At 39.3% G+C, this 21,256-nt stretch overlaps 1 protein-coding gene across 4 annotated transcripts in view; it reads right to left on the bottom strand.

Moving 5' to 3' along the window:
* Nucleotides 1–6,708, bottom strand: part of ARB2A (ARB2 cotranscriptional regulator A) — a 425,319-nt gene extending 418,611 nt beyond the window's left edge. For all 4 annotated transcript variants that reach the window (XM_076008184.1, XM_076008185.1, XM_012751806.2 and 1 more), the window contains exon 1: nt 6,536–6,708. The gene's annotated coding sequence lies outside the window, so the exon portion shown is untranslated. The remainder of the gene's footprint in view (nt 1–6,535) is intronic.
* Between the last annotated feature and the right edge of the window lie 14,548 nt (nt 6,709–21,256).

Here is a 21,256-nt window from a genome sequence, read left to right on the forward strand (position 1 = left end):
ACTAATTCTATTGTACCGAGGTTCCATCCTTTTGACCTCATTTAACCTTAACTACTTCTTTACTCTAAATGCAGTCATATTGCAGTTAGAGTTTCAACATATAAGTTTTCGGGGCATAATTATTCCATAGTTATTAAAAAGGAAGGTGTCAGGGGACTGTTTCATGTTTAATGGCATCTGTATTTTGATATTCTTAATTCTTTCCCAATATCCTCTAATCTTGGAAGATATCTTACTTTAACATCATCAGTGCATTTGGTCCTTCTCTCAAATGCTAAGGCCAATTTTGTCCTGAATTAGAGGAAGGAAAGAGAAGAGAAAGGAGATGTGAAGGGTTTTTGGACAACTACAGAGTTAGATGGAACAGTCTACAAAAGAAAACTACCCCAACTTCTGACACTAATTGAAAGTTCAAAGGATTCCCAAAACCAGCCTTGGGTTTAATAATACACTAGAAAGACTCACTGAAAGCTGTGCTACTCATAGTTACAGTTTATTACAGGGAAACAATATAGATTAACATCAGTGACATTAACATAGGACAGAGACTAGGAGGGTACAAAACATGGAACTGCCACTGTCCTCTCCCCATAGTGTCATGGACTGGCATCTGTATAGCAACACACACAGAGTTATTGCCAACTAGGAAGGTTCACAGGAGACACGTTGTTCAAGGTTTCTATTGGGTTCCATTACTTAGGCATATTATGATAGACGTATGTATACCAGCAAGGATGTGGAGAAAGGGTTCCCCTTGTACACTGTTGATGGGAATGTAAATATAATATAAACTGACTGCCCACGTGTTTGAGTTTAGTCCAGGTCAACTGATAACACTTGACTCAAAGCCCCTACCCTAAATCACAGAGTTAGTCTTTCTGGCATGGGCACTCCCTATCCTAAGAGTATATGGGAATGGCCAGCCCCCACCCTCAATCACATTTCTTAGGCAGTGTGGCCCAAGCCCACTAGGCAAATGAAGGCACTAGAGATTATCATTTATAAGGTGAATGCAGACTGCTGAGAGGCATTTCTTCTGTCTAGTATGTCTTTGTGCTTTATTTTAAATGATCCACCCTTAGGTTCTCAAGCATCTCTTAAGCATCATTTTTTCCAAAATCGCTTCCAGGTTTTGGAAAACCTGGAAACTTAAAACCCCAGGAAAGGCTTTATACCTCCCCATAGCATCTTTTTAAATTTTCATTTTTAATTATTATGGGTACATAATAGTTGTATATCTTTATAGGGTATATGTGATGTTTTGATACAGGCATACAATGTGAATTCATCAAATCAGGGTAACTGGGGTATCTATCCATCACCTCAGGCACTTACCTATTCTTTGTGTTAGGAACATTCTATATACACCCTTTTAGTTATTTTAAAGTATACCCTAACTTATTGTTGGTTATAGTCATTTGTTGTACTATCAAATATTCTCCATTCTATCTATCAAATTATATTTTTGTACCCATTACCCATCCCCAGTTTATTTCCCTCTCCCCACTACCCTTCCCAATTTCTGTTAACTGTCATTCTACTCTCTGTCTCTAGATCAACTGTTCTTAATATTTAGCTCCCACATGAGTGAGAACATGCCAGATTTGTCTTTCTGTGCATATTTCACTTAATGTAATGTTCTCCAGTTCTACCCATATTGTTGTAAATGGCAGGATTTCATTCTTTTGTGGCTATATAATATTCCATTGTATATATGTACCATGATTTCTTTATCCATTCATCCACTGATGGACACTTAGGTTGATTATAAATCTTGGCCATTGTGAATAATGCTGCAATAAACATTGGAGTGCAGATATATTTTCAATATACTGATTTCCCCTCCTTTGGGTAAATACCCAGCAGTGGGATTGCTGGGTCATATGGTAGTTCTATTTTTAGTTCTTGAAGAACCTCCATACTGTTCTCTATGGTGGTTTCACTAATTTAAGTTCCTACCAACAGTGTATAAGGAGTCCCCTTTCTCCACATCCTTGCCGGCATACATACATACATACACACTTGTATCATAATATAAAACATTTTACTAAAGTCTTGTATTCATAGCAGATACCCCAACCAGCACATAAGATCCTCAAGTGTGGGGTCCAGATCGCCTTATGACTAGGTATCCATCTTTCACTTATTCAAATAACTGAGACTCTGCCCAACTCTTACCATGTTTTCTTTCCCTCATAATTCAGTTCATCTAGATCTTACGCCTTTCCCTGTTCCTTTATCTGCCTCTCTCACCACCTCATTTGAGACCAAAGTCCAATCCCTGGTCAGCTAATCTCCTTTCTTTTTTATCTGAACTTCCTCAACCTGCCTGATCTGACCCTTCCTACCCCACCATTTCCTGGATATGATCATTTAGATAATACCACAAGTATTAATACATCAGAGAGTATTAAACCAAATAGATTAATATGACTAATGAAATACAAACTACTTAATACCAGAGTCATTTCCATAGTATAGGCAAAAATGATGACATCGAGATTAATAAGGCAATTCAAATCAAGAGAGCACCTCACCTATCTACTAATCAATCTCTTCACATTTTTAAATTGTCTCACCTTGGGTCATAAACTTGGGTTACAATCACAATTCTAGCTTGTTCCATTTTCTATACAAGCACACAAAACTAACCCATGCTTTGTAGAAGAAAGGGTTTGTAATACTTGTACTCCTTCATTACCTTGGATATTTACTCTGAATTGTTTTTTTAAAAGTAGTGTATCTGTTGAGCTACAATAGTATCTTTCCTGCTGTTTTCTTATACCTAATTACATGTGATGGCAATATGACTGGCAGAGTATAGGAATACTAGCTACATCCCACAGCACTTAGTAGTTACATTGTTGGGTACTGGTTGTAATCGTCCCAACCAGTAAAGAACTAGTCAAGGGCCTTACGAGGGCCCAAATCCGCAATCTGAGGTCCTACTAGCACCTCTCTAATTTCTGAGCACAGCAAGCCTAAGTACCTTATCATTAATCTAGACTATTCTTAAAATAAATACATGATCTGCTATTAAGAAATAGAAGTATACAATAAATGCTTTGCTTTCATGATCTGTCTTCACAGTGATATTTTTTCTAAAGCAAAAATTATCTTAATTATGGGTACTGCAAATTGAATTGTTTCCCTAAAGAAGAAATAACAAACAGTATCAGTTAGAGACAGAGCACTTCTAATCATGTGGATTGACATACATCACTTGATATACAGGTCTTACTGGATTACTAAAAGGCCAAGTATCTCACCTCAGAACCACATAGTGAGATGTAGTTGGTGATTTGCACTCTCTCACCATGTCTTCCATCCTACTCCAACCTGTAGAGCTGTATTACTTTCTGTCTCTTTGTTGCTGGGTCCTTTCCCCACTGCTGTCAATTCTGGTGCTCCATCACTGTTACTGATCTCCCTTGCCATTCTCCATCTGGCCACATCAAAATTCCATACTACTATCCAACACATCTTTTCTCTATTCCACCATCATTTCTGGCCCCTCTGTTTTCTGCTCTTCACAGCTACCAAACAAAAGAGACCTATTGCACAAGCACAGTCAGCCAATCACTGCACTCCTTTCCTTCTGATTAAAACAAACAAACAAACAAACAAATAAACAAAAAAATCAAAGCAGGTCAAGATAATCTTTGGCTTTTCCGAACTGTTTGCATCATAATCTGATACCAAACGGTTCATTTACTGTTACAAAAGATGCTTTATGGTTACTTTTATTTCTAAGTTTGGAGTTACTGTAGATACCTAGTCTATAGAGAATTGAGGGTTTTTACAATTATAGTATTAAAGGGTTAAAAAAACAATAACAAAAAAGACATGGTAGCTGCATTCTTAACACTTAAAAAAATCCACCAAATAAATCTCCAAAACTTTATATTAAAATTAGATCTTAAAATAAATTAACAGAACCCCAAAGAAGACATACCAATGGCCGAAAAGCACATAAAAAGATGCTTAACATCACCAATCATTAGGGAAATGTAAATAAAAACCACAAGGAAACACCACTTTACACCCATTAGGATGGCTCTTATCAAAAACAAAAAAGAATATGTTTGGCAATGATGTGGAAAAATGTTGATGAAGATGTGGAGAAATTTGGACCCCTGTGCAATCCTCGTGAGAATGTAAAATGGGGTAGCCACTATGGAAAAAAGTATGGCAATTCCTCAAAAAACTAAATATAGAATTACCATATAATCTAGCAATTTCACTTCTGGGGAGATACCCAAAAGAAATGAAATCTAGGACTCAAACAGATATTTGCACACTCATGTCCATAGCAGCATTATTCACAATAGCCAAAAGGTGGAAGCAACCCAAGTGTCCATAAATGAATAAATGGATAAACGAAATATAGCAATTGATTATTATATTTAGCCTTAAAAAGAGAGGACATTCTGAAACATGCTATAACATGGATGAACCTTGAAGACATTATACTAAGTGAAATAAGCCAGTCACTAGAGGACAAAGATCACATGAATATACTTATAAAAGGTACCTTAGAGTAGTCAAATTCATAGAGACAGAAAGCAGATTGGTAGTTTCCAGGTGCTCAGAGTAGCAAAGAATATGGAGTTAGTGTTTAATAGGTACAAAAGTTTAGTTGGGGAGGATGAAAAAATTCTGGAGATGAATGGTAGTGATGGTTGCACAGCAATGTGAATGTGCTCAATGTTACTAAACTGTACACTTAAAGATGGTTAGTACGGTAAGTTTTATGTTATATATATTTTACTACAATAAAAAAGAAGAAAAGTAAAGTTGACAGGCAGAGAAGTGCTTGCTATTTAGTTATCAATGACTACTGTGCAAACCCAATCTGACTCTAAAACCAAAGACAGCACAGGTTATATACAATTAAGTAAACGGTGCTTAATTTTCTTAGAGCTCAATAAAGAGCATGGAAACACCTCTACATATCATTAGATACCAGATTCTTCTCACACAGGTCTGTCTGGGAAAGCTGAGAAAAATAGGCTGTCAATAAATAAAATCCCATATGCACACACCATATCACTGAATAAATATCTATTCTCAAGATTTTTAAACCCTAATATCTCCATGCTTATATCCCTGCTATTCCAAAATATACCAAAACATGCTCCTGCCTCAGTGCCAGCCCAATTCAATGCCTACATATCTGCAGAGCTCACTCCCTCACTTCATTCAATGTCCCCTTATCAGAGAGGCTGAGCTTGATCATTCTTTCTAAAATAGCATCCTCCATCATTCCCTCTCCTCTTAAATTGCTTTACTTTTCTTCATAGCTCTTACCACTACTTGTTAATTATCCTTCTCCACTGACTACAATGAAAACTTCAGGAGCACAAGGTCTTTCTGTTTTGTTCATTACTATCTTCCCAGCACTTGGAATGCTACCTGGCACACTGAAGGTAGCTAGTAAATATTGGCTAAATGAATGAATAGATGGATGCTCATGGCTTCATAGATCATAGTTCCCTCTTGGCAGCCACCACAGCCTCAAAGTCATCCAGAGCATCCCTAACCCTTCAGTGTAGGCTTCACTAGCTAAGTGGAAGATCTAGTTTAAATATCTGAAAGAAGCCTGGTACTAGCAATGACACTGAGACCTTAACTAACATGTCAAAAAAATGCTCCCTGACTCAGTTTCTAAATACACTAAATGAACACAGCATATCTGCCCCTCACAATGTGTGATAAAGAATATACCTTGATACTGCCTTAAGACAAAAAGATGCCATATACTGCATACCAAACACCACACTGCACCTATTTCAATAAACACTACTAGACACTTGCAGACAAAAACTACAGAATTTTCCCTCTACAACTTTTCTGAGACTTTGTAGGAAATGGACAAATGGACGATGTATGTCATTAAATAATTTAGCAGAAACTTAAGTAACCACTTACTTGGCCCAATAGATACATATTCTGGAGCAGTAGGAAAATATGTTAAATTATCTGGATGTGGGAGAGAGAAGACTACTACTTAACTTTATTTTCAAAGTCAAAAGTATTCAACTCAGAATTCATACAGCATCCCAGGGAAACGTCCCACAGGCGCCCATGCATGTTACAAGTTTTGAGAGCATTTTACAACTGCACTTTATCCATCTGCAGTGGATGACTTCTGGTTGCCAAGTGATAACTCTCTTTTGTAGAAAATAATCTTTAGCCAAAGACCCTCAGTATGTCCCCTCCCGACAAAGAGGAGGAGGGCCCATTACTCTAAGGTCTCTAGGAGCAACCAGAACCCCACACGCCCAGATATAAGGAGAGTCATCCTGGGAACACACGTCCCGCTCCCGCCATAGGAGTGGAAATGGCCGGTGGAACCTGCCCATCAGCGGGGTCCCGGACACAGATCAGAGGTGTCCGCTGTGAACGTTTCTGACAGCCTCGGGTCCAGGGGCCAGAGACCCCTCCGCCCGAGACCGACCCAGGCCAGCCCCCTCCTCCGATTTCGACCCAGGCCTGCCCCCGGAGCTCACATCCCCGCAAACGCAGGTCCTACCTGAGCTCTGCCCCCAGCTACAGGGCTGAGGGGGTAGGCGGGAGGAGGCGTGGCCTTCCAGCTCGCCAGTCGAACTCCCTCGTGCGTTTGTTATGACTTTCTCTCTCGGGATCCGCGCCCCGACCAAGTTCGAGTTGCACTTCCGGGGTCTGCAGGAGACTGAAACGTCAATACGCATGCGACGGCGCAGCGGCGACAACCCGGAAGTGGGCGGGGCGGGGCTCCTGGCCCTGTTCCCGCAGTGCTAGGTGGGCTGGGAGAGGTGGCCGTGTGGGTTAAGGGCGGTCTTCTTCTTTACTGGCGGGTACTGCTCGCCCGTCCTTCTGAAGGCTGCGTTGGTAACCTTAGAGAAAGAGGCCGTCCTGAAGCCTTGTTCTCCAAGCGGGTATTTTAAAATCATTCTAGGGATGTCTTACAGCGATTTCCTCACTCCTCTACTCTTGGTTTACCCGGCTTTACCCTGCCCATTCAACTCCAGTAAAGCAAGGATGTTTATATTTGAAAGATTAAATTTACCTTTAAATTATGACATGTAAAATAGGAAAGTAATACTAGCATCCTAATAACAATTGAAAGTTTTCTCGTTAACCATGCATAACTCAAATGGGAATCTTAATGAGTGTAATGTTCTGTTTTTCCAGAAACAGGTTTGAAAGGGTGGATCCAGGACAAGAAATGGGGGCAACTAATTTTTGGTTTTTAGATGCATTTATTCCAGTTATTCCACAACTGTTAATTTAATGAATAAAGTTGACCAAGGTGCTGGGGACACTTAAGTTCCTGAGTTAGATACTGTCTACCCCTTAAGCAGCTAAGGGGGATGAAGGTTTGGTGACTGACAAGTAAACTCAACAGTTTTAATATTCTTCAGAGAGGAGATCCCAGACTACTCTGGGATGTGGAAGTATAAGTCACTTCCACATTATTTGTACTTTTTAACCTCAGTTCCTTACGTGTTTGCTTCACAACAAAGTACAGTGTTATCCATTAATTTATTTGCAAGTGGCCCCTGCCCCACTAAAATGTAAATTCAATGAGGGCAGTGACCTTCTCTTGTCTTTTTTTTTTTTTGAGACAGAGTCTCCCTTTGTTGACCAGGCTAGAGTGAGTGCCCTGGCATCAGCCTAGCTCACAGCAACCTCAAACTCCTGGGCTCAAGCAATCCTGCTGCCTCAGCCTCCTGAGTAGCTGGGACTACAGGCATGCGCCACCACGCCTGGCTGATGTTTTCTATATATATTAGTTGGCCAATTAAATTCTTTCTATTTATAGAAGAGACAAGTCTTGCTCTTGCTTAGGCTGGTTTCAAACTCCTGACCTCAAGCAATCCTCTCGCCTAGGCCTCCCAGAGTGCTAGGTTCTCTTGTCTTTTAAACATACCCTCAACCATACCACAGTGCATGTCCACAAAGTGGACAATAAATACTTGTTGAATCAATAAATGACCATATGGTAAATACTAGATTAGAGAAATTTAGAAAAGTGTATGGGATAAGAGGTAAGGGGTGTGAGTAGTAAGAGAGGAGAGCAGTGTTCTTGAGGGAAAAAAAGAATCCACTGGACTTAGCCAGAAATGAATGCCTGGATGGAGCCATGACATTGCAAAACTGTTAGGACTTTGTTTCTGGCTTCATTTCTGGCTAGAACTCATATCATTTGTAGGGTTATACTTTAGACTCAAGAGGAAGGCAACAGTCACATTTTGAAAAGCTTTGTATGCCATGCTGAGTAATTTGAATTTTGTTCTGCAAACAATCAGGACAACTGAAGTATTGCTAAACAGAGGAGTGAAAAGAAACATTTTTATTTTGGTAGAATCTGGCAATGGTGGTGGAGTTTATTAAAAAGATACGGCTGCCCAAAATTTATAATCCCAGTTTATCCATGGGGAAAACGTCAGATAAAATACCTGACCAGCACTCCTTAAAACAGTCAAGGTAATGAAAAACAAGAAACATCTGAGAAACTGTCTGAGTTTAAAGGAACCTGTCAAAGCCAAGAGAAGCCTAAAGAGACTATCTTTAATGTGGGATCCTGGAACAGAAAAAGAACATAAGTGGGAAAACTAGTGGAATATGAATAAAAAGTGTAAAGTTTAGTTAATAGAATGTACCAATGTTGATACAAAACATGGAAACTGGACAAAAGATGAGTGACATGATCTTTCAATGTTTACAGGATAGAGGGCCACTCAAGGATTAGGGAAGTGTACTTTGTTCAGCAGTAAACTGTTTACTGTTGGAAAAACATATGGGTGTTTCAAACAACAACTCCAGCAAGACCCACATAGGAATGAATGAACCTTCAGATTATTCTAATCCCTGAGTCTTTTAGCTGGGGTTCCAAATTTTATAAAGCAAAGACAAGCCATCCCCTACTATATTCCATTTTAAATTCCTGACCCAGAGAAGCAATTAGAGGTTATGAAAATCATTGTTGTTATTTTAAGCCAGTAAATTCTGGAGTGATTTGCTATTTGGCAACATAAGCTAATACACTGTATAACAACAACCAATGTACAATTATTCTTTCAAGTCCAGTCTTGCCTAACATGTCAAAATCAAGAATGAGAAGATTACATGATGAAACAGAATGAGTCCTTTTCTCCCCTCACTCTACCCTGAATGGTAGCGCAGACTTGGCTAGCCATAAAAAATGTCTTCTACAAATTTGTAAGGAGAAATGAGGAAAAGCAACAACAATTGTTGTGTGTGGGCTTAGCTGTTTGTTAGAATTATAGCAGCCCTTGTGTGGCTTAGCAGAAACCATTACAATGATGACTACATATATCGTGCAATGTTTCCCCTCATTTCAACCACAGTCATCTAAATTGTACAAGCTAGTTTGTTCATTTATGGTTTTAATTTATATATCTCCAGAGAAACCAGAAGCTCCAGTTTCTCTCCCCACCCCTCTTCTCTTGCACTTTAACATTTGAGATAAAGAAAAAGGAAAGGAGACTTCATGCTTCTTGGGTAACAACTGGTCCATCTTTGATCACTGGGATCAATCTACCCTTAATCTTCACACAAATGATCTCAGTGACACACAGCAGATGGACCCCCACAAACATACTATCAAGACTACGTGTTGTTTATTTAAGTTAAAGATACAATTTAAACCCACTTATGACTAGACTTGGCTCCAACATTTAGGCAGCTAAGACAAATTCCTTATGGAAAACATTTTTGGTTCGTTAGATGCTAAGGGCAAAGCTGTGTCCATACTAACTGACTCTATAGGGGTGAAGTCTGGATTTTCATTTAAATTTGGAGAATTAGGTAACATTCTTACCCTTACCCAAGTCCAGCAGGTATGTGCTGTGGTTTGAAGGTGTCACCCAAAAGTTCATGTGTTGGAAGCTTTATTGCTATTATTATAGTATTAAGAGGTAGGGCCTTAAAGGGATAATTAGGCCCTGAGGGCTCTACCCTCAAGAGGGAATTAACGCTGTTTTTGTGGAATGTGTTAGTTATCACAGGAATGGGCTTCTGATAAAGCAGCAGAAAATGGACTAAAAAGAATGTAGAAGTGTGGCACAGTAATTACCAAATTCTGCTTTTTAGGGTCCATTTATATTCAAAGCCCAAGAAAGTAGGACCACAGAATCTAACCATTTCTAATGGCTCCTCCAACAATATGATTATTACTTGAAATCAACCTCCTATCGTTCTACTTTCCATCTATGTACCTGGATTTTTTTTTATGAGAAAAAATAAAATATCAATGTTTCAAACATACTTTAAGAGAGTTTTACATTTAAAAAAGTAAAATAGCCTCTATTTTGTTGTGGGGACAATTCAGTTTGTAGCTTTATATATTTACCCAGAGTTAGAAAAACTACAAGGTTTGAGAGCACAGTTACCTAAGCTTCTCTCATTTCTGACATCAACTACAAGTTTAGGGGTTCCCCCAAATACCCTCAGGTTTGAAAATGTTGTGGAAGGTCTCAAAGAGCACACTGAAAGCTGTTATACTCACAGTTTATTGCAAGGAAAGGATATAGATTAACATTAGCCAAGGGAGGAGGCACATAGGACGGAGTCCAGGAGGGTACCACACACAGAGCTTTTGTTATGCTCTCCCAGTGGAGTCAGGAACATGTTACCCTCACAACATCCCTGTGTGACAATATGCATCAGAGTATTGGCAACTGGGGAAGCTCAATAGAGATTTACCATTCAGAATTTTTACTGGACCTCCATCACAGAGACTTAATTGATTGATTAATTGCCTCAGTCTATAGGTCAAATGATATCACATGACCCAAAGCCTCCACTCTAAGTCACATGATTGGTCTTTCTGGCATGGGAAGCCTCTATCCTATTAGACATGGTTAGTCTCTACTCTAAACAAAGATACTTCTATCAGATATGACATAGATTATCTCCCAGAATCTGAGGCCACAGGCCAGAACGCTATTTGGGAAAGGGCAGATTCTTTACTACACAATATTTGGCCAGCACTTCTGCATAAGTTTTATTTGGATGGGAGCTTGTAGGCAAAAGAAAAGAGAAATGGTAATTAAGTCGCTGGGAGACTATCTAAATCATCAGGAAAAGGCAATTGGTTTGAATCAGTACAGAGATAAGTTTTCTTCCATTTAGCCCCACAGAGCCTTTCCATTTTCTACTCAGTGTATCTCCTTTAAACTTTTTCTTACCATTCCTTCATGGAAAGGGAGGAGAAAATGGTGTGTGCTTTCCTGTTGAGAAAACAACAAAAAGGGACTACTTAAAGGATAGCATCCCTGACCCTGCTCTTTTTCCTATCCCTTAAATATAGTGATAAGATACATTAGAAAACAGCTTTGCATCCCTAACAGGTGTGGTCCTAAACTCAGCCTTCATGACAAAAATCATCATAATAAAATTAACCATGAAAATCTCTGAAATAGTCCACAAAGTACAGAATACATAACATTATATGCATGTATTCTAGATCCTTTATTCTTATGTACATTTGAATGTGAGAATCCCAAACTAGGTTAAATATTAGAACAAAAGGAAAGTTTTTGTGCAGATATCTGGGAATTTTTTTTTTTTTTTTTTTTGAGACAGAGTCTCGCTTTGTTGCCCAGGCTAGAGTGAGTGCCGTGGCGTCAGCCTAGCTCACAGCAACCTCAAACTCCTGGGCTCAAGCAATCCTGCTGCCTCAGCCTCCCGAGTAGCTGGGACTACAGGCATGCGCCACCATGCCCGGCTAATTTTTTATATATATATATCAGTTGGCCAATTAATTTCTTTCTATTTATAGTAGAGACGGGGTCTCGCTCTTGCTCAGGCTGGTTTTGAACTCCTGACCTTGAGCAATCCGCCCGCCTCGGCCTCCCAAGAGCTAGGATTACAGGCGTGAGCCACAGCGCCCGGCCAGATATCTGGGAATTTAAACAATCATGATAAATCCAGTGTGCCACTCTTAGTCTTCATCATCCTTAACCATTCAGCAGCATTTGACATAATTAATCACATCCTCCTCTTTAAAACTTGAAACATTTTCTTCATTTGACTTTTTTGAAATCATGGGGAAATCATGATTTTCCTTTGCTGGATTCTTCCTGATCTCTTAGTGTGCCCTAGATGTCTTCCCTTCTTGTCTGACCTCATTCCTAAGTCAATCTCATCCATTCCCTTCACTGTCTTTTATAGGGCATCACAATGCTGATGGCTTCCAAATATCCACACCCAGCCCCGATTTCTTTGATTACTGCACATATCTAACCTCTTATTCAACATATTTACTAGAATATTTAATATGCATTACAAACTCTTTATTTTCTATCTCCAAAGCTATTCCTGTTGCATACCTGTTCATCTCAGTAAATGGTATATTAATTCTTACAATTGTTTGGGTTGTCCTTTCTTTTTTCTCTCACATGCCACATCCATTCCTCAGCAAAAATCTGTTGGCTCTCTCTTCAAAAGTTATCCTAAATATAACCAATTCTCATCATCTCTACTACCATTCTAGTCCACACTGGATGCTGTAATCATCTCTGAATTGTTCTGCATGTTTCTATTTTTGCCTCCCTACAATCTATTCCCTATGGGAAGCTGTAGAAATCTTTAAAAATTTCAAATCAATCTGGGTTCAGTGGCTCATGCCTGTAATCCCAGCACTTTGGGAGGCTGAGGCAGGAGGATCATTTGAGGCCAGGAGTTCGAAACTAGCCTGAGCAACATAGTGAGACTCCATCTCTACAAAAAAAAATTAAGAATTTTTTTTTAGCTGGGCATGGTGGCATGTGCCTGTTTTCCCAGCTACTATGAAGGCTGACGTGGGAGGATTACCTGCACTAAGGAGTTCAAGGCAGCAGTGAGCTATGATCGCATCACTACATTCCAGCAGCCAGAGTGATAGAACGAGACCCCATCTCTTAAAAAAAATAAGAACTTATCACTTCCCTATTCAAAATATTTTTTTTAAAGAGGACTAATCTCACTCTCTTGCCCAGGCTGGAATGCAATGACAAGATCCATAATCATAGCTCACTGTAACCTCAAAGTCCTGGGCTCAAGTGATCTTCCTGCCTTAGCCTCCTGTGTAGTTGGGGCTACAGGTGTGCACCACCATGCACAGCTATATTTTATTATTATTATTTTTTTGCAGAGTCAGGGTCTTTCTCTGTTATCTAGGCTGGTCTTGGAATCCTAGCCTCAGGTGATCCTCCTGCCTCTGCCTCTCAAGTGCAGGGATTAACAGACATGAGCCACCACTCCTGGATTTGTTCAAAATCTTTAATAACATCCTTACTCAAATAGAATAAAATTCAAAATTATTTTCATAATTCTATAAGGTCCTGCAAAATCTGGTCCCTGGCTACCCCATGACTCTACTGAGGAAGAGGGTATTAAGAAACTTTTTAAGAGGGATGGAGGAAGTACTTGGCCAATAACCTTGGAGTCTGATAAATGGTAATCCCAAAGTTGAGCACATATTCTATCCTCTAGAAATATTTAAAGACAAGAGACTGACTGAGGGTTTCTGTGATGACAGAGTAAGGAGATAAGTACTGTCAAGCTTTCCCAAAAGCTGGTAGACATAATGGTCCACGGCTGGATGCATTAGTCTGGTAGGGCTGCCATAACAAATGATCTTAAACTCAGTGGATTAAACAATAGAAATTTATTTTCTCCTGGTTCTGTAGGCTAGAAGTCCAAGATCACAGTTGTAGCAGGGCTGGTTCCTTCTGAGGGCTTTGAGGGAGAATCTGTTCCATGCCTACCTTCTGGTGGTTTGCTGGCAATCTTTGATGCTCTTTGACTTACAGATGTATCACCTAGATCTCTGCCTTTACCTGCACATGGCATTCATTCTCTCTGTGTGCTTGGGTCTATGTCTGATTTTTTCTTTTTTTTATAGGAACACCAGTCATATTGGATTAGGTCCTACCTTAATAATGTAATTTTAACTTGATTATCTATGCAATGGCATTATTCCCAAAGGAGGTCACAGTCTGAGGTACTAGGAGTTAGGAAGAACTTCATTGTGACTTTTGCGCAGGACACAATTCAACCCACAGCACAGAGATATAGTTGTTTTTCTTAAAAGAGAGAAGTGATGAAAAAAAGAAGGAAAGAAGGAAGGAAGAAGGAAGGAAGGAAGGAAGGAAGGAAGGAAGGAAGGAAGGAAGGAAGGAAGGGAGGGAGGGAGGGAGGGAGGGAGGGAGGGAGGGAGGGAGGGAGGGAAGGAAGGAAGGAAGGAAGGAAGGAAGGAAGGAAGGAAGGAAGGAAGGAAGGAAGGAAGGAAGGAAGGAAAGAAGGAAGGAAGGAAGGAAGGAGAAAGAGAAAGAAAAGAAAAGGAAGGAAGAAAAGGAAGGGAGGAAAGGAAGGGAGGAAGGAGGGAGAGAGGAAGAAAAGAAAAGAAAATGAAAAAAAAAGGAAAGAAGGAAGAAAGAAAGAAGCTAAACAGTCAGCAGAATGAGTTTGTGTGAGGTAAGCTGCTAGAAGAGGAGTTGCATGAGAATTGTGAGATGCTGGCTGGAGTGTGTTAGGGAATGGCAGTGTCAGAGTTCCTGGATGTGGGGTGAATCTCCAAAATTGTAATAAAGCACCTAATGACAGAAAACACCAGCATTTGAACATTTGATACAGAGAGGACAATAACCCAGTATACAATAGCCTTTTTCTCCCATCCGTGAGCTGACCCCGAAGACCTCAAAGTAATAGGATGAGTGTAGGACAAGGGGAGTAAAGATGGAGGAACTGACACAAAGCAGATCATGCCCCCTTCTTTACAGCCATATTTGTGGGTCAGGCCTGTGCTGGAAAAAGGGACACTTAAGTAATGTAAAAATTTCCAATTCAACATCTCAAGAACTTGGAGCTCAGAAGTTGTTACTCTCATCTTCACAATAAGAAAAAGGCTGAACAAAATGAAAAATCAGCAACTCTTCTTAGATCTGTCAGAGAATTGAGGTCATGTGGCAAAATGTTGCCCTCTAAACTAGAGAAACAGGCAGATACAGAAAATCACAGCTTACCAGGAGCAGTAGTCAGGGAATGGAGCCAGAATCAGTAGGAACACTTTGAACTGTACTTGACAAATTGTGGGAAGCTCAATGTGGACTAGTTTGAAAGTTAAAAACTCCAAGGGGTCCTAGTCTTATGGGATGGGAGGGCTCCCATGCTTTGAGTTTTACCTCCAGGAGCCCTACCAAGTGCTCACTGTAAGGATCAGAGAAAAAAATCTCTGACAGTGGGAGGGAAAAATAACTATTTTAAAATATACTCAGAGCTCTCTGTGTTTCTTGACAAGGTTATGTCCTTAAGCAAAATTGTTTTACCTGAGCCTAACCGACTGGGGGTTTACCAGACCCTGAGGAACCTGAAGGAATGGAAATGCTCAATTCCAGCCCCGTCTAACCTTCAAAGTGATGGGAGAAAGTGGACAACATGCAAGAACAGAAGGGAGATATAAACAGAGGGATGGAAACTCTTAGAAAGAATAAAAAGAAATGCTAGAGATCAAAAACATTGTAACAGAAATGAAGATTGCCTTTGGTGGGCCCATAAGTAGACTAGACACAGCCAAGGAAAGATTCTCTGAGCTTGAGGCTATGCCAATAGAAACTTCTAAAACTGAAATGCAAAGAGAAAAAGAAAAAAATGAAGCAGAATACATAACTGTGGGACAGTTACAAAAGGTATAACATATGCATCATAGAAATACCAGAAAGATAAGAAACAGAAAAAGTAAGAGAGGAACTATTTCAAGTAATCAGGCTGAGAATTTTCCAAAAGAAATGACAGACACAAACGCACAGATCCAGGAGTCTCAGAGAACTGCAAACAAGGTAAATATCAAAAAAATCTACACCTAGGCATATCATATTCAACCTTTAAAAAATCAAAGACAAAAACAAATTTCGAAAGAAGCCAGAAGAAAGAAACCCTCCTTACCTACATAGGAAAAAGAATCAAAATTACACTGAACTCCTCTTCAGAAACCATGCAAGAAGACAGTGGAATGAAATATTTAAAATGTTAAAAGACTGGCGGTTGCCTGGCTAGCTAAATCAGTAGAGCATGAGACTCTTAAAATGTTAAAAGAAAAATCCACTAGCTTAGAATTCTGTATCCAGTTAAATTATCCTTCAAAAGTGAATAAATAAAGACAGATAAACAAAAATTGGGGAAATTTGTTGCCAATAGACCTGCCTTTCAAGCAATGTTAAAAGAAATATTTCAGAGAGATGCACAAATATAGAACTCAAATCAGCAAGGAAAAAAACCCAACTCCATTAGAAAGTGGGAAAAAGACATGAACAGAAGTTTTTCAAAAGATGATAGATAAACAAATGGCCAAGAAACATGAAAAAATGCTCAACATCAGTAATCATCAGTGAAATGCAAATTAAAACCACAATGAGATATCCCCTTACTTCTGTCAGAATGGCTTTTATTAAAAAAATCCAACAACAATAGATGTTGGCACAGGTGCAGAGAGAAAGGAATGCTTATATACTGTTGCTGGGATGCAAATTAGTACAACCCCTATGGAAAACAGTATGGAGATTTCTCAAAGAACTAAAAGTAGACCTACATTTGATCCATCAATGCTACTACTTGGTATCTAGGCAAAGGAAAAGAAGTCATTTTATCAAAAAGATACCTGAACTTGAATGTTTATTGCAGCACAATTCACAATTGCAAAGATGTGGAATCAACCAAAGTGCCTATGGATTCATGAGTGGCTGAACAAAATGTGGGACATATATATACCATGGAGCAATTCTCAGCCATAAAAACAGATGAATTGATGCCCTTTGCAGCAATTTGGAAGGCATTGGAGTCCATTATCCTAACCAAGTATCTCAAGAATGGAAAAACAAATACCACATGTACTCTCTAATAAATTGGAACTAACTGATGGACATGCAAGTGCACAATAGAAAGTAGAAACATTGGAGATCAAGCAGGGGGGAGGGCAGCGGAGGAGAGGGGCAAAAACCCACTTAACAGGGACAATGAACCCTATTTGGGTGAGGGGCACATTTATAGCCCTGACTCAAGCCATGTAACAAAAACGTTTATACTCCCTTAATATTTTAAAATAAAAAACAACAACAACAGTGAAAAGAAAAGGGAGAATGGATATTGAGAGAACAGCTAGCAGTCTTTGCTTTAGGCCTCAACACATTATTTCTCAGAAGATGTTTTCTAGGCAGAGTACCCTCTTTCTATATGGAGTTATTCTCAGCATGCTAGCCTGGGGTAAAGGATTCCAGCCACACTGCATCAAAACCCAATGTAGTTGTTTCTGTTCATTTGACCATCTTGAACCAGAAGCCTCCTTAGGTGATTTTTAAAGTGCTGTGGAATTGCTCCAGAGATTTTATGAGAAAGCATATTTATACTCTCTATATATTAGTTCACTAAATATGAAAATTTCAATTTCAAATCAAAAGTGTAGTTTATTATATCTCAAACAAGAAACAGTACAATTAATCAAAGTATGTGCTTAAACTATCAACAGTCTTGCCATCTTAACAGTAGGTTGTTTATGCCAGCAGCAAGGAAGCCTGGAGAGTGAGTGGCTATGAAATCACAAAAGGTGTTTTCCACAACTTGTTGAGAATTGAATATTTTTCTTTGCAAGAAGAGATCCAAAGCATGGAAGAAGTGGTAGTCAGTTGGTGCAAGGTCTAGTGAATACAGTGGATGACAGAGAGTTTCCAAATCCAGCTTCTATAGTTTGAGCAGTGTTGTTTGTGTGACATGTGATTAAGCATTGTCTTGCAAGAGGATTGGCCTGTCTCTATTGATCAATCTCAGTTGCTTAATTGCAAGCATTCTCATAATTTCATCCAGTTGGTTGCAGTAGACATCTGCTGTAATCAATTGACCAGGTTTCATGAAGCTGTAGTGGATAATACTAGAGCTGGACCACCAAACAGACAACATTAGCTTTTGAATGAATATTCAGTTTTGGACTGTGTTTCCACACTTCATCTTTATCCAACCATTGTGCCAAATGCTTGTGATTGTCAAAAAGAATCCCTTTTTCAGCACATGTCACAATGCAATAAAGAAATGGTTCACCTTTATGTCATGACAGCAAAAAAAGGCAAGCTTCAAGATGATTTCTCTTCTGATGCTCATTTAATTCATGTGGAACCCATCTATCCAGCTTCTTTATCTTACAAATTTGTTTCAAATGGTCCAATATTGTTAGAATGGTAACATAAAACCTTGCTGCTAATTCACACATTAGATTGAGATGGATTTGTTTCCATTACAGATTCAGCTTATTATTGTCCACTTTGATCTTAGATCGCCCACAGGGTTCATTTTCAAGATTAAAATCATCAGACTTTTCAAACCAGCAGCGTACTGTGCATTTATTAGCCACATCCTTCCCAAACACTTCATTGATTATTTTACACTATCTGCACTGCATTGGTTCCACAGCAGAACTCATATTCGAAAATAACACGAATTTTTGACTTTATCCATGGTTTCAAAAAAATTGTTCTAAAAAAGATTTAAAAGATAATCACAAGCCAAAATGTGTGTTTGAAAGACTGAGGATGTACCTTCATTATATAAAAAAAAAGAAGTGTCAAAGTGATAGGTCACAGTTATTAATTGTCAGACTTAGTACTTAAGGAAATTGGACATTTCATAGTTAATGACCTAATACTAATCTTGTTAATCCTTCTATCTGGCTTATATTTTGGGTTTCTTGAAGTAATAATTTATCAGAAGAAAGCATTACCCTCCTCTGCAGGTAGCAAATGCTCTCAGACTGGCAACTGTCAGCAAATTCCATCTTTTTCCTCTGCAGTCCTAGGTCTACTGTGCATTCCAGGGAGCAGTTCAATTGAAGTGACTCATCGAGTCCCTTGCCATTGTTATTCTGAAGACTTCCTGGCACATGATCAGATACCTGTGTAAAGCAAAAGCTTCTCCAGCATTCTTTTTCTATTTGGCTTCAAGATAACCAATTCAGCTTATGGATGTTATTGCCTAAAGTAAAACATCTTGAGCCCGTGTAATTCTTAGCTGTATCTGTGCTTACCAGGCCAGAGCCCAACACAATATATATACAGTACAACACTGTTCAGTTGTGCAGTAATGTTCTTTTCTATAACTGATCTCATCTTGTTCTATAGCTCTCATTTCTGCTGATAGTAGATTTTTTAAAATCTTTCATTTTACTCAATTATAGCTAACCTTCTTTTCCAGTTTAAGATTGTTGTTTTCTGCCAACTGTTTACTCAACACAATGATCAAACTTGTAATCAGGAATATGTATCACCTGACATTTTACCTCTACCTGCCTCTTCCTTCCCAAGATAGCATTGGGTATAGGAGAACTTAAGTATACTCCTGGAGGTGGGACAAGGGGCCTCTGTCCATGTGCTGGGTTCCTGTTGGACTCCACTGAGATGGCTTTCCTCCTGCTGATCACTGGGAATCTTACAACAGGGTTCACTGATATGTGGGCTGCTCTGTTTCATCTGGTCTTTTGGTCATTGTCCTAGCATTTTTCAGTACTGCCTAGCAACACTGCCATTCACCTCTAGACATGAGGTCCCTTTGGTCTATGATCTTTTCCCTATAACCCCAATCCTAGAACTGAAAAAAAACTCATTGATGGAATATTTTCAATGATACATTTTAATTGTATTCAAGGTATATTATGGTTCTTAAAAGAAAAAGGTTAACTCCTTAAGAATACTAATTAATACCAGTCCATTATTGCTTATACCAAACAGTAACAAGAAAAAATTGCAAAACTCTTGAGTATGAGAAAATTTGTTTGACAAAACAGAGAGCTGGTATTTCTTATTTTTAAAAAATGGACCTTGACCCCTGATATGGTTTGAATATGTCCCCCAAAATTCATGTGTTGAAAAATTAATTGCCATTGTAACAGTATTAAGATGGGGGCCTTTAAGAGGTGATGAGATGGAGATACCTTAAAGCGATACAAGTGGATCTACCATTTGATCCAGCAATTCCACTACTGGGCATCTACCCAAAAGATCAAAAGTCACTTTATGAAAAAGACACCTGCACTCCAATGTTTATAGCAGCACAATTCACAATTGCAAAGCTGTGGAAACAACCCAAGTGCCCATCAATTCATGAGTGGATTAATAAAATGTGGTATATGTATACCATGGAGTACTACTCACCTTTAAGAAACAATGGTGATATAGCACTTCTCGTATATTCCTGGATAGAGCTGGAACCCATTCTACTAAGTGAAGTATCTCAAGAATGGAAAAACCAGCACCACATGTACTCACCAGCAAATTGGTATTAACGGATCAACACCTAAGTGGACATATAGGAGGAGTGGGAGGGGGAAGGAGGGGATGGGTATATACAAACACAATGAGTGAGATGTGCAACATTTGGGGGATGGACATGCTTGAAGCTCTTACTTGAGGGGGGAGGAGAGGCATGGGCAACATACGTAACCTTAACACTTGTACCCCCATAATATGCTAAAATTTTAAAAAATCCCTAAAAAAAAAAGAGGTGATGAGGCCATGAGGGCTGTGCCTTCATGAAGATTAGTGCTGTTATTGTGGGGATGGGCTCTATAAGAAGGACAAGTTTGGTTTAATTTCCTGTCTCTCTGTTTCACCTGCTGACTTCCACCTCCTATCCTTCCTCCATAGAATGACCCTCACCCGATGCTGGCATCATGCTCTTTTCAGCCTCCAGAATCATGAGCCAAATAAGCTTCTCTTCTTTATAAATGACTCACTCTGTGGTATTCTCTTACAGCAACAGAAATCTGGCTAAGACAACCCCTTACCTCATATCATAAAGAAAAAATTTCATGATGAGTAATAGACCCAAATGTAAATGGTAAATCAATAAAACTTTTAGGGTAAAAACAAAAGGATAACTTGATGACTTTCAGATAGGCAAAAAAAAATTTAAACAAGACAGAAAAACTATAAACCATAAAAGATTGATAAAATTGACTTTACAGGGCTGGGCGCGGTGGCTCACGCCTGTAATCCTAGCTCTCTGGGAGGCCGAGGCGGGCGGATTGCTCAAGGTCAGGAGTTAAAAACCAGCCTGAGCAAGAGCGAGACCCCGTCTCTACTATAAATAGAAAGAAACTAATTGGCCAACTGATATATATATATAAAAATTAGCCGGGCATGGTGGCGCATGCCTGTAGTCCCAGCTACTCGGGAGGCTGAGGCAGGAGGATCGCTTGAGCCCAGGAGTTTGAGGTTGCTGTGAGCTA

Source organism: Microcebus murinus, chromosome 11, assembly GCF_040939455.1.
Source record: "Microcebus murinus isolate Inina chromosome 11, M.murinus_Inina_mat1.0, whole genome shotgun sequence".
Classification (NCBI taxonomy): domain Eukaryota; kingdom Metazoa; phylum Chordata; class Mammalia; order Primates; family Cheirogaleidae; genus Microcebus; species Microcebus murinus.